At 53.3% G+C, this 22,230-nt stretch overlaps 1 protein-coding gene and 1 long non-coding RNA gene across 3 annotated transcripts in view; one reads left to right on the top strand and one right to left on the bottom strand.

Moving 5' to 3' along the window:
• Positions 1-22,230, top strand: part of KLHL29 (kelch like family member 29) — a 306,360-nt gene that overhangs the window by 214,690 nt on the left and 69,440 nt on the right. The window lies entirely within an intron of this gene.
• LOC118007637 lies at positions 1,059-4,351 on the bottom strand. Its single transcript, XR_004678450.1, has 4 exons — positions 4,122-4,351; positions 3,814-3,910; positions 1,296-1,425; positions 1,059-1,142 (listed from the first exon to the last, which is right to left on the bottom strand). It is a non-coding gene; the product is annotated as an uncharacterized LOC118007637 (long non-coding RNA).

Raw genomic sequence — 22,230 nt, forward strand, 5'->3', positions numbered from 1 at the left:
CCTCCCTGGGAGACGTATGGCCCACATTGCTCAGTTTCTCACCTGTCACTCAAAGCCTCCTACTGACCTCTGCTCTTGCTGCATGTCAGTCTTATCTTTCTAACCAGGGTGAGGCTCTGGTGGCTTCTGTTCTCATGTCCCAAGGAGGAAGAGAAGAATACTGTTCAGGATTCTGAGGTTGGGTGAGGTTCTAGCCGCAGTGTTGAACACCTTCATCTCAACCCGTTAGTATTTGCCAGCATTTTATAATTTACAATGTGTTCACTGACCTTCCTCCACCTTTGCCTCACAAGAACTCTCTTCTCTGATGCTCAAGCTGGAAACCATAGTCATCGTTGACTCTCATATCCCAGGAAATCCAATGGGTTCTCCCTTCAGTGCAGATCCCAAATCCAGCTACTTCACACTGCGTCCACAGCCACCATCTTGTCCGGGCCGCCTTCTCTCTAGCTAGGCCACTGGTATTCCCTCCTAACTAGTCTTCCTGACTCCACTCCTCCCACCCATAGTCAGTTCTCCACACATCACCCAGAGTGATTCTTTTTTAATTTTTTTAAATTCCAGTATAGTTAACATGCAGTGTTATATTGGTTTCAGGTGTACAATATAGTGACTCAACAATTCTATACATTACTCGGTGCTCATCATGATAAGTGTGCTCTCGGAGTGATTCTTTTAAAACATAAACCTGACCATGTCATTATCTTACTCAAAATCTTTCAAAAACCCTACCTTACTCAAAAAAATGCAAACTCCTTCCCTTGACTACAAGATTTGACCCAGGCTACTCCTCCACATTCATCTACCATTCTGAGTCTTTCTCAGGGTGCCTCAGCCTCACTAGTTACTTTACTATCGTTCTCACATGCTGAGGACGCATCCACCACTTGAACACTGTCCAGGCGTCTGCAGATGAAGACTCAGTGCTCAGCCCTTAGAGCTCAGTGCTCATCAGGAAGGCCTCACCTGACCACTTGGTCTGAAGTCACATCCTGGCAGGGTCTTGGCAAGAAACAGATGGCACGCTCCAAGGGGGCAATTGAAGACTGCTTAATGAAGGGTCTGCTTACCCAAGTGTGCTTCTGATTAGGGGTGGTGAAGTACCTCAGGGCAAGCAACAGGAGGAAGCCGGGACTTTGGGCCTGAAGAGGCAAGAGAGGGGGGTGTGGTTATCAGAACGCAGAAGGAGAGCTGTAGTTTTGGAGAGAGCCATGCTTGGGAGCCGTGGCCCTCAGTGGCGGAACGCAGCTACCACCAACCTCAGCCCAAAAGAGTGAGCCAGAGTAAATACCCACCCAATCATCTCCTGTGGACGTTTCCACTGGCCAGACTCGCCCAGAGCCAGACGGTAAGGGAGCCCACTGATGTAGTCCTCAGGAGTCACCTTCCAGGGCTCGGAGCAGAGCGAAGAAGCCTGGAGTGGACCTGGAGGGACGAAACAGCATATCCAGCACTGCATCCATTACTCAGAAACCCCTACCCTGCCTCACACTTCTTAAGAGCATTCACCACTGCCCAACAACTTACTATGCATTAAATCATCTTGTTCTGTTTTGCTCTCTCAACCCCACTAGACCCATGACGGTGGGATGGGGTCCTTGTGGGGGTTGGTTTGCTTTCCATTCCCATCTCTGAGGTTCCTAGAACAATGCTGGCATGTGGCAGGAACTCAAGTAGTCGGTGAATAAATGACTGAATGAGGCTGGTGTCATTATCCCATTTTAAAATTGGAAAGACCGAGGCTTAAGGTGACTTGGGGCCCCTCGGGGGCACAGCAGGAGTCACAGCCGGGTCTTGTGAGCCCCAGGCTATGTTCCTTTCCCCACCCCACAGAAGAACAAGACACAACTGCCTGAGAGGGTTATCTGGTGCTTCGGACGTCACTCTGGGCGCAGAGCGTCCTTCCGGGCCCTTCCGTATCCATGCGCTTTGCTCAACGCCTCTAGCACTGTGTGGCTTTATTCAAAGTCTAGCATGGCTTAAAACCCTGTTATGCCTCAATAAAATTAGCAGATTAGTCAAAGTATTTTTCTCAGTCCTTCGTGTTTGCTGCTAAGAACGCTTTCATCCTGGTGGCCCTTGCTTAGAGAAGATACTCACCCCTTCCCCCAGCTCTGCTTTTGATTTCGGAGCCATGAGGAGCTTGCAGAGCTCACTGAGGTCAGCACACCCTCAGACAAGGCCATGCTCGTGGCCCAGGGCCGAGAGCCCCCGTGCCCAGCGGCCCCTCTCTTCTGCATTCTGCTCTGAGAGTTGCCTTATTCAAAGGGGCATCGTGCCAGGGAGGAGGTCCTGGGCTCTGTGGGACCAGGCTTCCTCCAGTGCCCGGACCCTGCAGAGCATCCGCACTGGGCGGGGAGGGGCGTTGCCGACACTGCGCTTTGCGTGGGCTTCCCACCCCTACTCCCCGGCTCCTCGGACAAAACCCATTATTCCGGTCTAGGTGACTTCAGCACCTGCAGGCACCAGCACGCTCCGCACTTGCAGCCAGATGATTAGGCACCTGTTGGGGTCACTGTGGACGTGGCTGGCTCCGAGGGTTGGGGATTAAAATGAAGTGGCCACATCAGTCCGGTTCAGCTACACTGGCCTTTAGCAAAGCGAGGCCATCGTCCCCTCATTCAGCATAAGCCTCTGCTCATTTCCGTCCCCTGTCAGCAAACATTCCTGCCCCGGCTCCAGGGCCTGCAAGACCCACCTCTGCGTCTCTTTGGGGAACCAGGCTCCCTGTGGCCCCTGGCCTTCCAGGCCTCGATTCCTCCCCGTGAGGGATCCCAGGGCCGGTCCCCTCAGGCTGATGGGGATCCCAAGGCCGGTCCCCTCAGGCTGATGGGGATGAGGTTGCCGGGCTGTGGACCCCTCTGCCCCACCTTCTGAGCCAGGCCTGCTCCAGCCCTGCCTCCCCAGGGGCAGCACGCCCCCAGCTTATCCCCCCAGGCCCCACAGACTCCCCGGCTGATCCTCTGGTCCAGGGAGCCCCCGGGAGCAGCTGGCCTTCTTTTCTCACCAGCCTCTCTTCTTCCCTCTTCCCCGGAGCCAGCCTGGGTGCACCTTATTCTGGTGGGAGCCTCAGAGCTCTTACTTTACCTCATCTAACCTCTCTTCAGCTCGGAAGAAGAGGGAAAGATGGAAGGAGGAGAACAGAGCGTGGCAGGTCAGAGGGAGGCATACGCTGGACGTCTAAATGTCGCCCTCGCCACACTCCCTGCCCTGCTGAATAGAGAAAACAGAGGTGCCTTCAGGCCTTTTTCAAATCAAGATTTTATTAAAAAGAAACACAGTTTCAATCACCAAGCAAACAATTCTCGAAGACATTTTCTAGAATGATGAGAATGATAATACAAGCTCTCGTGTTGGAGGGACCCGAGCTGCGGGTTCTGCATCCATCACTCTTGCCACCCCGTGGACTGTGAGACAGACCCCCCCCCCAGAAAAACGGGGAACAGGTTGGGAGAAGGCCGGTGGCCTGTCCAAGGACACGGAGGGTGGGAGGGGGGGTGCTGTGGTTCGTGCTGAGGCCGGGGCAGGGGAGGTCTCTGGCGCTCTTCCTGGGATGGCTCACGACAGGATCCCCACTCAGACCAAGGCAGGCAGAGGATGGGAGAGCCTCGTTAGGCATCTGCTACGGGAAGCTGTTCTGACTTCTGAGGCTAAGGGACGACCACAGGGAATCCCTACACTGGGTCTCCGTTTTCCATTTCTCCCTGGATCAGAGGTGTGACCACATCACAGCGTGTTTGCCCAGCGCCGCTTGAATAGCAAGCTGGCGAAATAGAAATATCTTTGTGAAAATATGAACACACTTTTATTTACCAAAAGTAAACGAAACCTTTTCCTGGTTTGAAGATTTCCATTCTTCTGCCTCTCCGTCTCCTCCTCTCAGCTTGCTTTGATTGCCCATAACATTAACCTTCAGAAAGAAACGAGGGTAAACAACCTGGCAAATCCAAGTAGCTGATTCCCCGGCCGCATCCTCCTCGGTCAGGCAGGGCACACGCTGCAGGCCCTCGCGGGAGTCACCCGACGGGGAGGCCCGTGTGGGCCTGCAGCCCACCCCGCTCCCTGTCCTTTGGGGGCAGGGAGTTCCTTGCTGGCTTTGGGGCACCGTGAAGCTCGCATACCTAATACTTCATTGAGCCTTCCCTCTGTCTGGCTGCCTTGGAAGGCTCAGCCGGAGCTCTGTGCTCCTGGCTCTGGGACAGGAAGAAAAGGAAGGGAAAGGTCTTCCAGGCAGGACTTGTTATTGCTGTAGAAACGGTCACGGTCGGCATTCTTTTCGGGGATGTTGTGTTAATAGGGGATGGCTGGGGTCGCCTGGGTGGCTCAGTTGTTAAGCGTCTGCCTTCGGCTCAGGTCATGATCCCAGGGTCCTGGGATCGAGCCCCGCATCGGGCTCCCTGCTCGGCAGGAAGCCTGCTTCTCGCTCTCCCACTCCCCCTGCTTGTGTTCCTGCTCTCGCTATCTCTCTGTCAAATAAATAAATAAAATCTTCAAAAAAAAAAAAAAAAATAGGGGATGGCTGTTTTTTGGGAACTATCGCCTTCGAGTAGGGTGACTCTTTCCCAGGTTATGTAAAAGGGCATTAGGCAAACACTCGGAAAGTCGGCAGCTTCCTTTCTCGGGAGTGTAAACAGTGGGCAGACAGGCTAGGTGCCCTCCAGCAGCAGCCTTGCAGAATGCCCATTGGCTGCAGCTGCCTTGCTGATCAGCCCTCAGTCTGGATAATATCAGCAGTACTAACGGTGACAGCTTTTTCTGAGATACTTTGCTTCTTCAGAGAGTATTAAAGATGTTTTGAATCTATTTTTTAGGAATCTTGAAACCACCAGTGGGACATTTTTGCTGTTGTGGGTAATGCATGAGCAGCAGCTTAGGAAGGCCGGGCCAGGAGAAGCACCCAAGGGTGTTGGAAGCACAGAAGACACTGCCCATTTAGTCTGAACAGCTACGAAGCAAGCGAGGCAGAGCATATGCTGGGATGTGGGAGCAGATGTGGCTGGGAAGCGGCTTATTTATTTGATTTGCTGGGGGCGGGGGTGGAGGAGAGGCAGACCCTGCCTCTCCTGGGATTGGGCAGTATTTACTGGCAAGGCAGAACCAGCGGAAAAGTTCTGTAATCATGGAAGGAATTCTCAAGCCCTGCTTAGTATTCTTATTGTTTGGGGTTTTTTTTTTCCCCCCTGCCTGGACTCTCCCTACCCAGAGCACAGATTCATACAAAAATTGCAACAAGAGGCGATATAATTGTGAAATTTGTAGTAGATAGTGTAACGGTTAATTTTATGTGTCCCCTGGACTGGGCCAAGGGAGGCCAAGATATCTGGCCAAGTATTATTCTCGATGTGTCTGTGAGGGTGTGTTTCTGGCTAAGATTAACATTTGAATCAGTGGAATGAGTAAAGCAGATTGCTCTCCCTAATGTGGGTGGGCTTTATATAATCAGTTGAAGGTCTAAATAGAGCAGAAAGGCTAACCCTCACACGAATAAGGAACTCCTCCTGCCTGACAGCTTGAGCTGGAACATTGGGTTTTTTCCTGCCTTCAGACTGAAACATTGGCTCTTCTTGGGCCTCAAGCCTGCTAGCTTTTGGACTTATCTTACACCACTGGTTCTCCTGGGTCTCCAGCTTGCCAACTGCAGATCTTGGGACTTCTCAGCTTCCATAATCACATGAACCAATTCCTTATAATAAATCTCTTCATTCATATATATATATATATATATATATATATATATATATATATATAGACACACACACACACGTATCTCCCATTGGTTCTGCTTCTCTGGAGAACCCTGAAAATAAGGAGACATTAATAAATCAGGGATTGAAATATTACAATCTTCCCTGAGTCCATAACCTGACCAAATCAGCTATGTTTTCTATGAGAGAAGAGAGTCATTGAATCTCCCACTTGTTCAAAATATGGCCAGTGGCTCTAGAAAGCTCTCCAGTTGTACCTCTCTGCTGAGAAAATCAGAGGCTGTGAATGGAAATGAGGAGAGGGTGACATGAGGGACAGGGAAATGGGCCTAGCCCTAGCCTCTCCCACCTCCTGGCTCCTCCCACTCAGAATGGCCCTTGGGAGAGCAAAGGACTCGGGCCCGGCTCCACATCCCCTCTCCCAGCTTGGCCTGGGCTTACCCCCCAAGGTACTGCTGAGCTCCTAAAAATAAAACCTATCATCATTGGAGTGCTGTAGACGCCCTTTTACTGTGATCGCGACCCAGATCCCTGGAAGAGTCCCTCCCACTCAGACGTGCTTTGGTAAAACACCAGAAAACCCTCCAGCTGTCTTGCAGCTGCCTTCCCACTAACTGCATCTCCCAAGGAGGACCTCAGCCACAGAGAGATCCTGACTCCTGTTTACCTGCACAGCCTCTGTTTTTGTCCAGGCAACAGGGTCCTGGGGCCGACAGGAGGGTGGAGGAGGGGCCACAGGACACAGACCCAAGCCTGAACTGAGAGGAGCTGAGAGTCCTGCCTGAGAGACTGGGTATCACCTGGCATCTACACCCAGGGGCCAGCCGTGTCTGGGGGTTCCTTTATGGGGTCCTTATGGGGTGGGGGCTCCAGCTGGTACAGATTATATAGCTCACCTAGGCACTATTGCCAAGACTTAAAACAATAAGAATACTAAGCAGGGCTTGAGAATTCCTTCCTAGCCTTTGAAGCTCAGCAGCTAAGTACACAGATTTTCATATCCCAACTCCACTTTGTTAGCTGTGCAGCTTTGAGCGAGTTAAGTAACCTCTCTGAGGCTTACTTAATGAACCTAGTTATGAGGAGTAGATTAGACTAGATAGTAAAAAGTTTAGCTCAGTACTTAGTAGAGTTAATGCTCAATAAAATTTTGTTATCATTTTCTTATTTTAGATCATCAGCACTTTTCACCAGATTTATCAATACCCAGGAGCTGACACATGACTTTAGAGCCTTGGCAATAACATTACCCTGTCCATGAAAATGGTGCAAAAATGAGTCTGTGACCCACCAGAGCATTTCAACTGGGAAAAACCCAAGAGAAACCATATGAAGTTACTATTTCATTTGTACTCTCACTCATTCATTCAACAAACACTTACCATGCCAACTATGTCCCAGCCCAGGCTCTCAAGGAACTCACAGCTGGGAGGAGGAAACAGACAATACTCTGTGAGGAGTCTCAAGATCAAGATCAGCCCTGAGCCCTATCACAGCCCAGAGGAGGAAGATACAGCCCAGACTTGGGCATAGGGAGTGGTCAGGGAAGGCTTCCTGAAGGAGGTAACACCTGTGCTAAAGTTTAAGTTCCAGTTAGGCAAGCAAAGAGGTGGTGGCAGAGCACTCCAGTGAGGACTGGAAATACAAAGGCAGAGAGACAAGAAAAGAGTAGGTGGGGGTGGGGAGGGAGGATTCAAGAGCATGTGAGGAGTGTGGTGTGGCATGAAGCTGGAGACCAGACTGGGGCCTGGTCCTGGGGGTAGTCACGGACTGCGTGGCAGGGCTCAAGCTTTGCCCTGAAGACAATGTAGAGCCCCTGAGGAGCTTGAAACAGGAGTGGCATGGCCAGGTTTGCATTTTTTTGAAAACTTGGAGGCCTGCTAGACTGCCTGCCCTGGAAAGTCACAACCTGGGATGTAGTAGTGATTCTTCTGCTATAAAAACATCACCCATGGGCACCTGGGTGGCTCAGTTGGTTAAGCGACTGCCTTCGGCTCAGGTCATGATCCTGGAGTCCTGGAATCGAGTCCCACATCAGGCTCCCTGCTCGGCGGGGGGTCTGCTTCTCCCTCTGACCCTCCCCCCTCTCATGTACTCGCTCTCTCTCATTCTCTCTCTCAAATAAATAAATAAAATCTTTAAAAAAAAAAAAAAACATCACCCATTTCACCAGGGGCCCATTTCGCCAGGACCTGGGACCCTTCAAGTCAGGGCATGCCCAAACTTTTAATGAAGATACAATACATATGCCCCGTATGAGGGACAGATCTCCCTTCCACAATGCCCACTAGTCCTTATGCAAGAAAGGTGCAATTTTGATAAATGAGATTTATTAATGAGAGTTCTCCAAAGAGACAGAACTAATAGGATGCATATAGTGACTGAATATTTATTTTACAGAACTGGCTCATGTGATGATGGAAGCAGGCAAGGGTGGACCATCAGGCTGGAGACCCAGGGAAAAGTCAATGTTACGGTTCAAGTCCAAAGGCTGTCTGCTGGCAAAATCTCCTCTTGCTCAGGAGAGGTCAATCTTCTGTTCTATTTAGGCCTTCAACTGATTGGATGAGGCCCACCCCCAACAGGAAGAGCAATCTACTTATTCAAAGTCCACTGATTTAAATGTTAATCTCAGTACACCCAAAACTAATAGTACACTGTATGTTAACTAATTGGAATTTAAATAAAAACTTAAAAATAAATAAATAAATAATAAATGTTAATCTTGCCCAAAATACCCTCACTGAGACATCCAGCATAGTGTATGACCACATACCTGGGCACCATGGCCTAGACAAGTTGACAATCCCAGGCATGCCTCCATGAACATGTCATTTTGCAGGGGACATGGCTTATGCAAGCAGAGAAGGGCACTGCACAAGCACATATATACGGGGACTTGGCCACACCGGCTGTGTTGTCCGCTACCTGTCCCTGAACCAGACCTGAACCTGGCTCCTGGGAGACAGAGCAGCCAGACATACACCCAGCAGCTGCAACCACTCAGCTGAGGAAGGGTGGCCTCTCAATTGCAGGTGGCAGGTTCCAGCCAGAGCCCCTGCCACTGGGTCCCCGGACTCAGTGACTGTTCCTCTGCCCATCCCCTGCAAGAAGGGAAAGGAAAATGGGAATGAAACGGTCTGTGACGGTCTCTGCAGCAGGTGAGGCTCACACTTGGGGGCATCTCCAGGGCTAAGGGGAGAGCTAGGGCTCGCTTCTCCTGCAGTGTTAAGTGTCTGGTTCCAGCCTGGGCCGGTGGACTATTTTGAGGCCAGTGGGTGCTCCCAGAGGGGTGGGAAGAAATGGATCAAGGGTATGGGTCCATCTGTGTGGACATTGGCTATGGCTCCTCTAGAAGTCCAAGCATCTCAGTGGCAGGAACTCTGACCCTGATTTTAGAAAACCAGGTCCCAGTGGCCCGAAAGTGGGCCTGGTCTGTGAGGACAGAAGACTGGGGTCTAAACACATGAACTGACGGCCAGGATGCAGAATGCAGAGGGGAAGCCGCCTCCCCTTTGGTGAAAAATCAATGCTGGTGTCGGGACTCCCCATTGACAGCTTGATTAGAAAGGACTCAAAACACACTTCGCCCTGGAACCCTACCAGGGAGAGAGAGAGAGTTGGAGGCCTTTCTGGGGCCTTGGTAAAGCCAACAACTGCATAAAGACCCACCCTCTCAGAGCATCATGGAGAAGCTTCCCTAGTAAGTCTTCATTCACCCCTGAAACCTTTACTGAGCACCTACTATGTCCCGGACCCTTTCCCGAAGGCAAAGCACAGTCTTCAACTTCAAGGAATTCATGACCTAGTGGGGACAGACGAGCAAATAGGAACACACGGGGCTCCATCTTCGTGGGTGTGTTGGGAGCCCAGAGGTGATACCTGTGGCCCAGCCAGGACAGGGAGCTGTTCAGGGAACGCTTCTCAGGAGAGGATGCCTGAGTGGAGTCTTCAAGGATACAATGGAGTGAGCCTTGGTGAAGGGGAGCTCAGTACATACCCCTAGGCCAAGGTGTGGAGACATGAAGCTGCCGACCATGAGCCAGGCAGTGCTGGTGAGGATGAAGGAGCAGGCTAGGAGTGATAAGAGATGGGGCCCAGGAGACCCGCAGGGCTTGGGAACCACATCGGGGAGTTTGGACTTCACCCCTTAGACTATGGGGCTGGAGAGTTTTAGATGAAGAGTGACATGGTCATACTTACATTTTAGGAAAAAAAAAAAAAAAAACAGGCTGCAACACAGCGAAGAGATTGGGGTGGACCCCCCACCGGGTGACCGGGGGGCCGGGTGGAAGCTAGACTAAGGGGCAGGGTGGTGCAGGCTGCGGGGAGAACCCCGGAAGAGAGCCTCCACAAGGCTGCTGGTGGAGGAGAGCAGTGGTGGGAAGGGGCCGCCACAACTCAGTCCCTGCTCCTGCCTGCGTCACAGTGGGGCTGGGACCAGGTCTGGAGCCCAACATAGGGCAGAAGGAGCAGATCTGGGGAGGAGGACAGGCTGAGTTTGAGGTGCAGGCAAAACATCCCAGTGGAGATGTCTGCTCGGCATTTGAACATGTGGGGTCTGGAATTACAGGTGCTGAAGACTTGGCAGTTGGGCAATAATTAGGTCCAGAAGTGCAAGCAGGGTTGCGTGCAGGTGTAGCAGAGGAAGGCACGAGAATATCATCGCACCCTGAGAAACACCAACACTTAGAAGGCCAAGCCCACAGAGATGGAAGTGCAAACCAAGGCCGTTGTATGCCCATATGATGAGACCAGCTGGGAGGCAAACCTGCCGGGGAAACCAGGCCCCCGTGCCCGGACCAGCGTTCAGAGAGCAAGTAAATGGCTCTTAAATGGCGCACAGCCCGGCAGCTCAAGACACACATTAGGGGACAGCAAAGACCCTCTGCTATTTTCCAACGGGGTGGTGCATGAGGCCCAGAGGAGAGAGAGGTCTTGTCCAGGTTACCCAGAGAGCCGAAGAAGGAACAGCAGTGGGTGCCCGGAGCAAACAGGAGGAGAGGACCATGCTGGCCCCTGGTGCAAACAGGACAGCCTCCTCCAAGCCAGGAAATGGATGGACCGGAAAGAATTTGAAAATGCTGAGCCCCCCAGGAGAACAAGAGGGGATGTCAATACGTTTTAAAATAGAAGCAGCTGCCAAAATAGCGTGTGGCAGAGAGTCTCCCCTCTTTATTTCGGGATGCTTAACAGAGAAGCTGCCTGATGCACATTTGTAAGGAACAGGCCCTGGGAGGGGGCCAGAAGGGATAGAATATACCCTCCTCCCCTTCATCCCGGAGCCTCCACAGCCTGCTGCCGCCTGACACAATGAGAACAGAGTGATGGATCTCTGTGGTGGTTAAATGCAGCCCACCTTATCCAGGGCCCTGGAATAGGGGCAGCCACGGCACCTCCCATAGGCCAGAGGCTCAGCAGAGTCCGGGGGTGGGAGAGGGGACCAGATGGGAGCAAAGGGGGAGATATGGCCTCTACAGTGCGTGCCAACTAGTGTCTCCTTGTATGTGAACATGTGGGAGGGTGCGTGTGTTATCTACCTCGGGCTGCCTGAACAAATTACCATGACCTGGGGGGCTTTTCAACAGCGGACATTTATTTCCCACAGTTCAGAAGGCTGGAAGGCTGAGGTCAGGATGCCAGCACCGTGAGGTTCTGGTGAGAGGCTCTTTCAGCTTGCAGCCTGCTGACTGATCCGGTTTCCTCACTGGAGAACAGAGAGGGGACCGATCCCTTTTGTGAGGGCTCCACCTCTGAGATCTAATCACCTCCCAAAGGCCCCCCACCATCACATGGGTGTTAGTATTCCAACATATGAATTCTGGGAGCACAGACTTTCAATCCATAGTAGTATCACTGGTGTGCTGGGGAACGTTTACCCTGCGTGAGAGCTCGAGTGTGTAAACGTGGCTAAGACAAGACCCGTGGGAGAAAGTCCTGTCCCAAAGGTGGGTTCACGGAGATCCCCTGTGGTGAGCACCTCACATGCTAGGAGTCAACTAGGGACTTCTGATACACAATCTTACTTCTATTCTTCACACGAGGTTTGGGATGGAGGGAACTATAATCCTCATCCGGCAGATGGGGAAACTGAGGCTCGGAGACATTGAATCCTTGCCTGGGGCACTCCAGTAATGACTTGAACCCCTCACTCTTGATGCCTTGCTGTTCTGACCCCCAAAGGCATCATGCCCCCTGTGCCCAGAACTGCCCATTACCTGTCCTTCCACCCCCACACCCCTCCTCCTGCCACTCGGGACTTAGCCTCTCCCCCAGGCAGCTTTCCCAGGCCCACAGGGCTAAGGTGGGTGCCCCCCTCTGTCACAGCACTTGATCTCCCCTGGATGCACCTGTTTCCTTGCCTGTCTCCACCAATCTGATCTGCCAGAGGGCAGAGCCCTTGTCCTGCTCAAAACACACAGGATGGAGAAATGACAGGAGACAGAGAACAGCAGACTGCATCTCAGGACCCTGGCCCTGGCCATCTGCTGCTCCCGGGCCCTCGGGCACCCTGCCTCAACAGCAGGGCTTATCCTCTCGGCCCTACCTTCAGTGCGTGGCTTCCCCCGCCTGGAATGCCCTCCACTCGGCAGACCTTGACAAGAAGCTGGCTGTCTGCATGGGTCGTAACAACAAGACAACTTCCCCATGGGACATCCATGTGCACTGGGCCCGGTCCTCCGTCCTTTGCACATATTAATTCATACTCGTATGGTGTAGGTTCTAGAATTATCTCCATTTTAGGGGTGAGGAAACGGTGGCAAAGGGAGGTCTGTTGGCTTGGCTCAGCTCATCCCACTTGTAAGTGGCAGGATTTGCCTTTGAACGAGGCAGCCTGGCACACGCCACCACCCACAGTGAGAGACCCTGTCCTGCCCTCAGGGGCTCTGGCAGGTGAGACAGGCGGCTGCAGTCCTGAAGGGCAGTCAGGGCCGGTCACAGCAGGGGAGGAAGCGTCCCACCCACATCTCGGGCCTTAGACAGGACGTCAGAGGTAGTGAGGTAGCCTGGAATGTGCTGGAACGTCCAAACTTCCCTCCCTGGAGAACAGGCTGTTGCCAGTTTGGGGGGCCTTGCCCTGTGGTGCTTGGAGGCCTTCATGGCCCCTCCAGGGCTGGCCCGTCCCCTGGGGTGGGGATGGTCCCGGGGAGCCCGGCACCCGGGTTCACATAGGGGCAACTGGGGGGCGATGCACTGTCTGGGGACAATATGTTTGCCTGCCCCTTCTAGAGGGAACGGCTCTGTTTTCTCCCTCCTGTAATTGTTACCATCTGTTTCCCTCCATCATGTTTGTTGATGTTTTCTTGTTTTAAAACTGGAATGAGTCAGATTGGAAGCTGATTTAGGAAAAAGTGTCTGGGAGGGAAGCTCAAAGTGGCCATGGGGGACTCTGTGTTTCAGAGCTGTGGGAGAAAAAAAGATTCTGTGGGGCAAGCAGGGGGCGTGTGCTGGCATCCCCTGCCCTGTGGGGGCTGGAGTGCCCCCCCCAAGCCCGAGCATGCTGGGGCCGTGTGGGTTTGTGTGGGAGTGGAGAAGGTACGTGTGTGTCAGTAGGCAAATGTGTGTGTGTGCTCTTGTGCATCTTTGTGAACGTGCATGCACGTGTAAACCTGTGTGTCGTCCAGGGGCAGGGTTGTAGAATGCATACCCTGTGGGTGGTTGGAGTCTAGTATTCACAGGGACACAGACGCAGAAGAGGAGAGCTACGGGCTGGCTGTGACCAAGGTCCAGGTTGGGAGGGTTCCCCTATCTCTGCTCTCAACTTACCAGTGACCTCAAGTGGATCTATAAATTACCCCTGCCTGAGCAATGTACGCTGTGGTGTCAGGGCTTGACCCTGGATGCAGAGTGAGGGGACGGGCTTATTTGGGGGGTATTTATAGAAGTGAACAGCCCCCTAGAGGTGATTCTCGGGAGCAGCAGTTGGTGTTGAGGGTGAGCGGCACATGGCTGCCTGAACCTCCCTCTCCTGGGGCACTTTGGGCCCCGCCCGCCCCCCCCCCCAACCCCAGAGCTAAGCCTGGGGTTTCTCTGTAGGGCCAGGAGGCTTCCACGTCCTGCTGAGCCCCACAGGGTAAGAATTGGCTTCCTGACCTGCCATTCTATCAGGAATTTTAAGTCCATGACTCCTGCCTCCTCCTTCCTATTCCCATCCACCGGGCACCCTAGACTCTTGGTTCCTAAGTGTTGTTAGTTAAGCCAAAGAAGGGTGCCCTGTGACTCTGCCCCTGGCTCTCTGGGACTACAAGCCCAACACAGCTCTAAGAATTTGAACTGCAATTCGGATTAGCTGCCACCGAGCCCATGGTGCCCTGGCGTTGGTCCCGTGGCCAAACAACCAGGCTCCCCACAGGTGTGGTGTGTGAATTTAGATTCATCCTGCTTTCCTCTCCTTTGTCCTTTCTCCATAATCCACAGCCTGCGGGGATCCTCTGGCCCCAGTAGCCCAGAGCAAAATGATTTAGAAGAAAGACTGCCGTGGACACAGCATCCTTCTTGCATTCTTGGGTCCCCTTATAGTCAGAAGAGCTGCCATTTCCTGAATGCTGTGTGCTCTTTGCTTTGTCCCAGCTTCTGTGCCAGGCCCTGGAAACAGGGGACATCCTCTCTTCACTGAAATCAGTCTCTGGGAGCAGGATTATCATGCAGGCTTTATAGGTGAAGAAGCAGGGGCTCTGAGGGGTAAACTGATTTGTGCAAGGTCACAGGGCAAGCTAGAGAGGGAGCAGGCCTCAGTCGCAGAGCCCTGATCATTCTGGAGAGGGGAGGCGCTTCGGGAGACCTGCGTGCTGTCAGCCAGACAATGTAATGTGTGGCGTCCAGACTGGCTGGGTTTCCCCTAGAAAATCTTGGATCCTGTTTCTATCCTTGCACCTTTCATTCCAAGCTTCTCCTTCCTGGGAAGCCACCTGGCGTGTGCTCAGCCTAACTGCATGAGGCAGGGTACGCGGAATTCACTCCACTTACTGTGATATTTAGGAGCAAGCAAAGGAAACTTCTCGTGTCTGCATATTTAAGCGCTTTTATTAAGTGGAACAAGCTATTTCTGAAAAGAAGAGTGGCCAACAGCCTTAGAGGAAATTAAAATGAACCATGACAATGGAAAATTGCACAGGGGCACAGCAGATTCTCCTGAGATAAATACAACAAGCCTTCCAACAGCATTCAGGAAAGACTAGAGATCATGGAGATTATGTTGTGAGAGGAAAAAAGCAAACCATCAGAAAATGAGAGCTCAGGCTCATGGGCAGACCCATCGTATGCTGGTCAGGCCCATGGGTGTCCCTCTATTAAATACCCCCCACCCCCCGGGTCTGGTGGAGCCCAGAAACAGCCAGCAGACCAAGGTTCACTCCATTCAGCCAGCATTTTCCAAACCCTCCTTGTGTGCATGCTTTCCAGGTGCAACTGGCTGAACTGTGTCCCCCCAGAATTCATATGTCGAATCCCTAACCCTCACCGTGATGGTATTTGGAGATGGGGACTTTGGGAGATAATTAGATTAAGATGAGATCATGAGGGTGGGGCCCCCATGAAGAGATTGGTGTCTTTATAAGAAGAGGGACTAGAATTTTCCCTGTGCCGTGTGAGGTCACAGCAAGAAGGCAGCCATCTGCAGACCAAGGAGAGCTCTCACCAGAGCCCAGCCATGCTGACACCCTGATCTTGGACTTCCAGCCTCCAGAAGCATGAGAAATAAGTTCTGTTGTTATGTCAGCCAGTCTACAGTATTTTTTATGGCTGCCTGGGCCGACTCAGTACAGAACAGAGACGAACCGCCAGACCTTGGCCTCAAACAACCCCCAGGCCTTGAGGATTGTAAACTGGCACATCTAAGGGTTCCACAGCTGTTGGCTGTTATCATTCTGATTATGGTTCCTCCATCAGCCTGTGTGCTCTCCTAGGCCATAGACTATTCACCACTGTGTGTCCAGCACAGGTTAGTTTCTCGGTAAGTGTGGGGTGAAGGAATGAATGAATGCATGAATGAATGAATGATACCCTAGAAGCCAATGAGCCCCGGCACGGGACGGACGAAGCTATGGTAGCCAGGCAGCAGGGCATGGCAGGGAGGAGGCCTCACTCGGCGGTGAAGGGAAGGCAGCCTTGGACCGGGCAGTCTGGGCACCCGCTGAGGACGGGGCATCAGTGGAGGGGACTGGTCTGGGACCCCTCAACCTGACGCAGGGGCCCAGAGCAAGCAGCCACAGGTGGCAACCCTGCATGCCATCTCTCAGCCGTCTCCGTGCGGAGCCAGGTCTAAGCACCCAGGATACGGTAGAGTGGTCACGCCAGCCCCTTGCAGAGCAGGGCCAGGGCCTTCTGCTGCTCTGGTCACCCGCCACCCTGCTCGTCCTCAGTTGTCACTCCTGAGGAAGAGAGACTTACCTGCCCCGAGAGGGCTGCTTCCCTGTGACTCCCATCCCCTTCTACCGCTTTCCCTCTTGCACCCGGACCTCCAGTGAGTTGGGACAGAATCTGTCTACCCAGCAAGCTCTCTGAAGAGATGGACTGGTGCTGAATGATGCCATCTCCTTTAAAAAAATAATAAAATAAAATAACTCAAACCACTTCAATTCTGAACTGAGGGAGCTGAGCTGGACTGTGGCCAGAGGGTACTCTTCTCCCTCAGGGCCCTGCCTGGCTGCAAGTTGTCCTGACAGAGAGCCTGAGCAAGCAGAAAGCAGAGAGAGAGAGAGAGAGGGCCGGGAAGCTGGGAAGGTGTTCACGGAGTCCCTCGTTGCATGCTTCTGGAATATTCCACCGCAGAGCTGGTCTGTCCCATACCGCGTCAGAATCTAGGCTCCACTCCTGAACACACACTCGGGTGCTGACGTGCTTCAGTGAAGTCTTGAAGTCCTGGCAATAGTATTTTAGCTCCTTCGGCGGTGCCACCCCGTCTGAGGAGCTGTTTCACAGGGACATTTGTGCTGCCTTGTTTGTTTCATTGTCCTGCCTGACCTTGGGGCTACCCTGCCACAATCCCCTCTCTTGTTCAGGCTCTAATGAGGTCGCTAAAGATGTCTGTGTCAGGCCCGCCTTGCCGAGCTCTCAGTTAACTTCACGCTCGGAGAGTCGGCCGTGCGAGTCCCACGGCACAGGCCTTCAGAACTCAGAACTGTCCCCTCTCTCCGGCAAGCCTTTGTATGAAAAAAAATCAGGAATCCTCTGCCGAGGCCCACGACTCGAAGGGTAGACCACAGGAGTTTTAAAAGGAGTGTTAGGTGTTTGTTGAAGAAAGGACCCCCTGGGGGAGATGCAGACAGCCAGCCAGAGCTCATTTGGGGATTCTTGCTGGCTCCAGGGTGAGTCCTGCACCCAAGGCGGGCTTGGTTAATCCCAGGATGCCCACTAGGGAGGGCCTGGCAGGGCCTCGTGGGGCAGAGTGGCCAGGCCGGTCCCTGGCCCAGAGAGAGCCCGCTGCATCCCCTGGGAGCCTGGTTCAGAATTCATATTGGGTGCTCAGAGTCCAGGCGTCTGAGGGCCAGGCCGGACCAGCACATAGTTCAGCCAGGGACACATGTGTGTCCCCACACCCGCTCCCAGCTCAGCCCCACACCTGCACAGAGGACCGTTCCTCAACAGACTCACGGAGGATTTCAAATCTGAGAACGACAAAGGCACTACAACGGCAATTGTCGGCTGTGCATCTGTGAGTCTGGAGCTGACCCTGGCGAGGGTGGCCGTGTCACGGGCTCTGAGGCTGGGAGGTGGAGGGGTGGTCCCGGAGTGTCACTGCCTGCAGGGACGGCATGTGGGAAATGTCCCATCAAAGGCCGCAGCAAGGCTGTCTTGCCGTGCCTCCCTTCCCGCCCACTTTGCTGGTAAGAATGAACACGGGCGCCGTGCTCCAGAGGGGAGCTGTGCTCCCACCAAGGCCAAGGTGAGCGGGGTCACGCAGGGCAGCTGGGCCTCTGAGCAGGCCACGCGGGTTACAAGGAGCAACGGCTGTCGGGGCGGGGGCGGGGAGGCGATGAAAGGCCCATCCCAGCGCTGCGAGCGGGTGCCCCGCGCTCCTCCTCAGCCCCGTCTGTCCGTCTGGGCCACTCGCTCCCTCACATCACAGGCGTCTGCTGAGGGCCAGGCCTGCCCTGCACCTTTCAGCGGAATGAAAGGGAAACTGATATCAGAGGGAACTGAAGCACAGGAAAGGGCCTCTTTCTTTTCAAAGACCTTCATTTGTGATGGGCTTTTTTTTTTTTCCTAGGTGCTCTTATTTCAAAGCCCCTTTGAAAATTTTGTGGGTTTTGTAATGGATGAAAAGTAACTTGGAAATGGGACTAAGAAGTTTTCAGTTGAAAGTTGTTAGAGGAAAGTTGAAAGCTTTGAGTTGTAAGGTGCTGCCAGATTTATCATGTCTTTTGTCCACGAGGCCCATCTGTGGGGGTGGGCAGCTGGAGGAAGGGGCTGGGGGCCCAGACGGGGCCCTCGAGAGAGCACAGCCCCGAACCGAGACCCAGCCATGGCTGCCTCACGTCTGCAAGGGGAGCCAGCTGAGCTGCACCTTTAGCGGAAAGGTCTCCAAGGTACAGACTTTGATGTGGGGAAAGGAAAAAGCAAATGCACTTCCAGAATACTACAGGAAGCCGGGTTCTATCAAAAACAATGGCTACCTCGCAGATGTTTCCTATCAGAAAAATAATTATGAGAGAAGTTAAGGCCCGAATAGCCCTGAGAGAGGGAGAGAGGGGGCCTGGCATGAGCCCTGGGGCGGGCCACGTGGGAGAAGCCAGTGATCGGCACAGAAGCAGTTTAGGTAGAAAACCAGGAAAAGCATTGTTCCAGAAACAGAAGGGAAGGGGGTTTCAAGGAGGAGGAAGGAGGAGGTCAGGGGCAGAGGATGGCCGCAGTGAATCTCAGGGGTGGGCACAGCTAGAGAGGAGAGGTGGGGCGTCCAGAATCCCACGGAGGGCATGACCGCGAAAGAGGAAGGCAGATGGATGCTGGAGTGGCAGGTGGAGTGGTCAGGCAACGAGTTTTCAGGCTTTCGGTCCCTGTGTTGGAAAGCCAAGGGCAAGGGCTGCTGATGAGAGGGAGGGACGGAGGGAAGAGCTGGAGACAGAAGGGACGGGAAGGTGGGCCCTGCAGCACCATCAGCGCTGGAGAGGGGACGAGGTGTCTGTACCTCCCTGCTCTGAGATTGAAGAACTGGCCCCACTAGACAGTGTCGAGACCCCACTGGCGGCATTTGGGGGAACACATCGGTGGCAGTTTAGGGTCTGGGAGGCCCGAGGGAGTGGGAGACATGAGGGAAGCCCAGCATGCTGTCAGGGTCAGAGGCTCGGTTGGGCTGGACAGAGTGGGGAGAGGGGAGGCCATGGCTGGTACTCAGAGCACCAGGGGAGGGGTCTAAGTGTTATCCCAGCAGGTACAGAGGGTGCCGCGTAGACGTGGCTGAACCGCTTTATGGGGCTGTTGGCCACAGCAGGGGCGGGCTGGAGCCGGGTGGCCTGGGAACATTCCAGCCATCCCAGATCACTTCGGAGCGTCTAAGGATAGAATAGACGTGGGTTAGAGGCCCGAGTCTGGCCTATTCTAGCTATTATCAAACTTCTCTGGACCCTATTACTCTCATCTGTAAAATACAGGTGAAATCACGAACTCCTCATGGAAGGAAATCACAGCATGCCTGTGCCTGGCGTGTAGATGGTGCCCAATAAATGTGAGCCGTTAGGATGGCGGCAGTCCAGGCAGCCCCATCTCATCTGTGCCTGGCATGTGTTTACAGCTGGGCTTGCTGGGCCCTTGTGGTGAAGAGAAGGCGCAGGAAGTGGTCAGTGGCTGCTGGAGACCCTCAGGGCAGGGCACAAAGCCTGGGGTCACAAGGCCAGGTTAGAGGCCGACCACTGGCCTCCAATTCTATCTCCCACCCCAGCACATGCGCTGCCCTCGTCCAGCTGTCCCCTAGGGTCACTCCCTCCTTACTGGGCTCTCCTTACCCTCCCCCATCACATCGTCTTCCTCCCACCCAGGTTCCCAGCAGGAACACTTGCCCCCCAAAGACATCATCATATTCTGTAATATGATTGGAATCTGAATATATATTTAAAATGACAAGATTGAAATTAAAATTTAAATAAAGAATTACTTTTCTGTAAGTTGCTCCGAAAGCAGTAATTTAGCAGCAAATTGATAGAGAAAGGTAAGCACTGGTCCTTTAAACCATCATGCAGTTTCCGGCATTCGAGCCAGAAGTGTCTCAATTTAACACATCATTGGTTAGTATTATTAGAAATTTCAGCGGTCTCCGAAGCACATTATGGCAGTGTTCTGAAGGGGAGGCCGAGGGCGCCGGCCTGGGTCCAGCGGGCCAGAGAGGGCAGCCTCATTAATGAGAGTCGGGGGGGGGCTCCGGAGAGCCTCCCCTAGACCCAAGTGGGGATTTAACTGTGATGATTCTCCTTTTTGTAGTTCGGTGGCAATCATGAAATGAGAACTGAGAGACCCATAAATGTCATTTGCTCTTCCCAGAAGCCACAGATTTATAGCTTTAGCATCTGACAAAATGTCCTTCTGACCCTCTGAAACTGAGGTTGGGGCCAGGGGTCCATGAAGATGGTATCACCAAGGAGCCGGCTCCCGTGAGCCACCGGAGCAAGACCCAAAAATCTGTCCCATTCAGGACCTGGCCTGCAGCTTCAGCTCCTCAGTCCCCCACATTCAGGCACACAGGCCTGCAAACTTGAACATCCAGACTGTCATTGCTCCCCAGAGTGAGGTCCATGGACTACCTATATCCCCTGGTAGGCCTATTAAACCGCCACACTCAGGGGTCCCCTGTCCCAGACCTACTGAACCAGAAGCTCTGGGTGGGTTCAGAAACCTGCATTCCTAACACTTGCATACACCCCCAGATACTTATGTGCATTCACATTGGAGAACCCCTACATTAGCAGTGGTCAGTGCCCTACCTGTGTGACCTTGGAATCTGTGCTCTCATTGACAACCTGCCAGTCCTAGAAAGCCAACAACCTAGGTATAAACATCAGCTGTAATCTAAAAAACACAGACACCAAAACAGCTCCTCCCCAAACCTGGATTTCCAACATTAGAATACCATTCTTCAAGAAAAAATTGCCTTCCTAGGGCCTCACCTTCATGGTGCAAGAGCCTCAGGGAGGTTCCTACACTCAGTCCCCAATATACCAGACTGAATAAGTTTAAACTGGCCTCCACCTGTCCCCACAGGTGGAGTAGACACCATGAAGAGGCTCAGTGCCTTGCAGGGGGAGGGATGCTGAGAAGGAGATGAAGCATCCACTCCTTGCAGGGAGTGGCCTGCCCCGCTGTGCACACAGCCACCACCATGATGGGATTCCCCAGCATAGCCCAGGGCCTGGTGATCAGTGGGGCCTGAGCATATTCACTTCTTCTGGGAACTGGGTGGGAACCTACTCTTGCTGTTCTCAGACGAGCCCTGAGAACCTTCCAGAGTAAGAAGGGAAAGGAAATGGCAGCTTTCACAGCTGATGCTATGCCTGGGACCCCAGGGCCTCCACCATCGGTGTGCTCCCAGATCTGTGGGTCTCTACCAGCAACCTCTGCAGACCGTGGACTGGGAGCTGTGCCGGCTCCCTCACGTTGCCCAACTTCCAGACCAAAACCTCACCCACGCCTGGAATCTAGCTGCAAGGGAAGCTGGTAGAGCAAGTTTTCTGGCTGCCACCTCAAGATGGCGGGTGTTGCCAAGGTGCCAGGCAGTCAGAGAAGATGCCCAAGGTCCACTGTGGGGCTCAGGCCACATCAACAGCAGTCCTTCATCAGAAGGGGCCCTCAAAACCCAGAGCCAATACTTGTCTTTTCCAAATTAGGTGGAAATTACGGGGAGTCGTGAGACAAAACCGAGGCTGCAGGTCAAGCTCAGAGTGCAGTCAGCCCCCGGTTACCCACTGCTGTTGTCCTCCCTGGGGCTTGTCAGTTTTCACCCAAGGCCCCATCCCCCCACCCCACCCAGCTGGGGTGTGCTTGGGGAGAGGCTGCACCAGCTTTAGCTAAAGCATTTATGTACAGTCCCCACTAGAGTTACGCTGCAGGCATCCTCTGTGGAACACAAAGGATACATACAAAACTGTTGCATTTATATGTCAAGAGCAACACGCAGATGACTTTTTGGTCTTTTGCTATTTTGCAATATACACAGTAGACTGTGTATCTTTTTTCTTTTAGTGGCTTTAAACAATATTTCAAAGTATCTCACAAATTTGTGCACAAACTCCGAGAGGTCTTGGCTGGACCATCTGCTGCTTCGGTGGTGCTGACTAGAGTCACTTGGTGGTATTCATCTGACAGGGGGGAGCTGAGGGACCCAGGCAGAGGCTGTGAGCCCCCTTAAAAGGCCTGGCCCCAAGCTGTCATAGCCTCATGGGTCTGTTTCCTGCTCTCCCAGCCTGTGTCATCCTCCGGGTCCCTGGTGCAGGCCTTTCCCATCCTGCTAGTGTAGACTCCTCGAGGGCAGGAGCTGAGCTTGACGATCACTATGACCCAGTGTCCCGTGGTGCTTTTGGGCCACAGTGAGCAGGGAAGC

Source organism: Mirounga leonina, unplaced genomic scaffold (assembly GCF_011800145.1).
Source record: "Mirounga leonina isolate KUSES-001 unplaced genomic scaffold, KU_Mleo_1.0 Mir_125, whole genome shotgun sequence".
NCBI lineage: Eukaryota > Metazoa > Chordata > Mammalia > Carnivora > Phocidae > Mirounga > Mirounga leonina.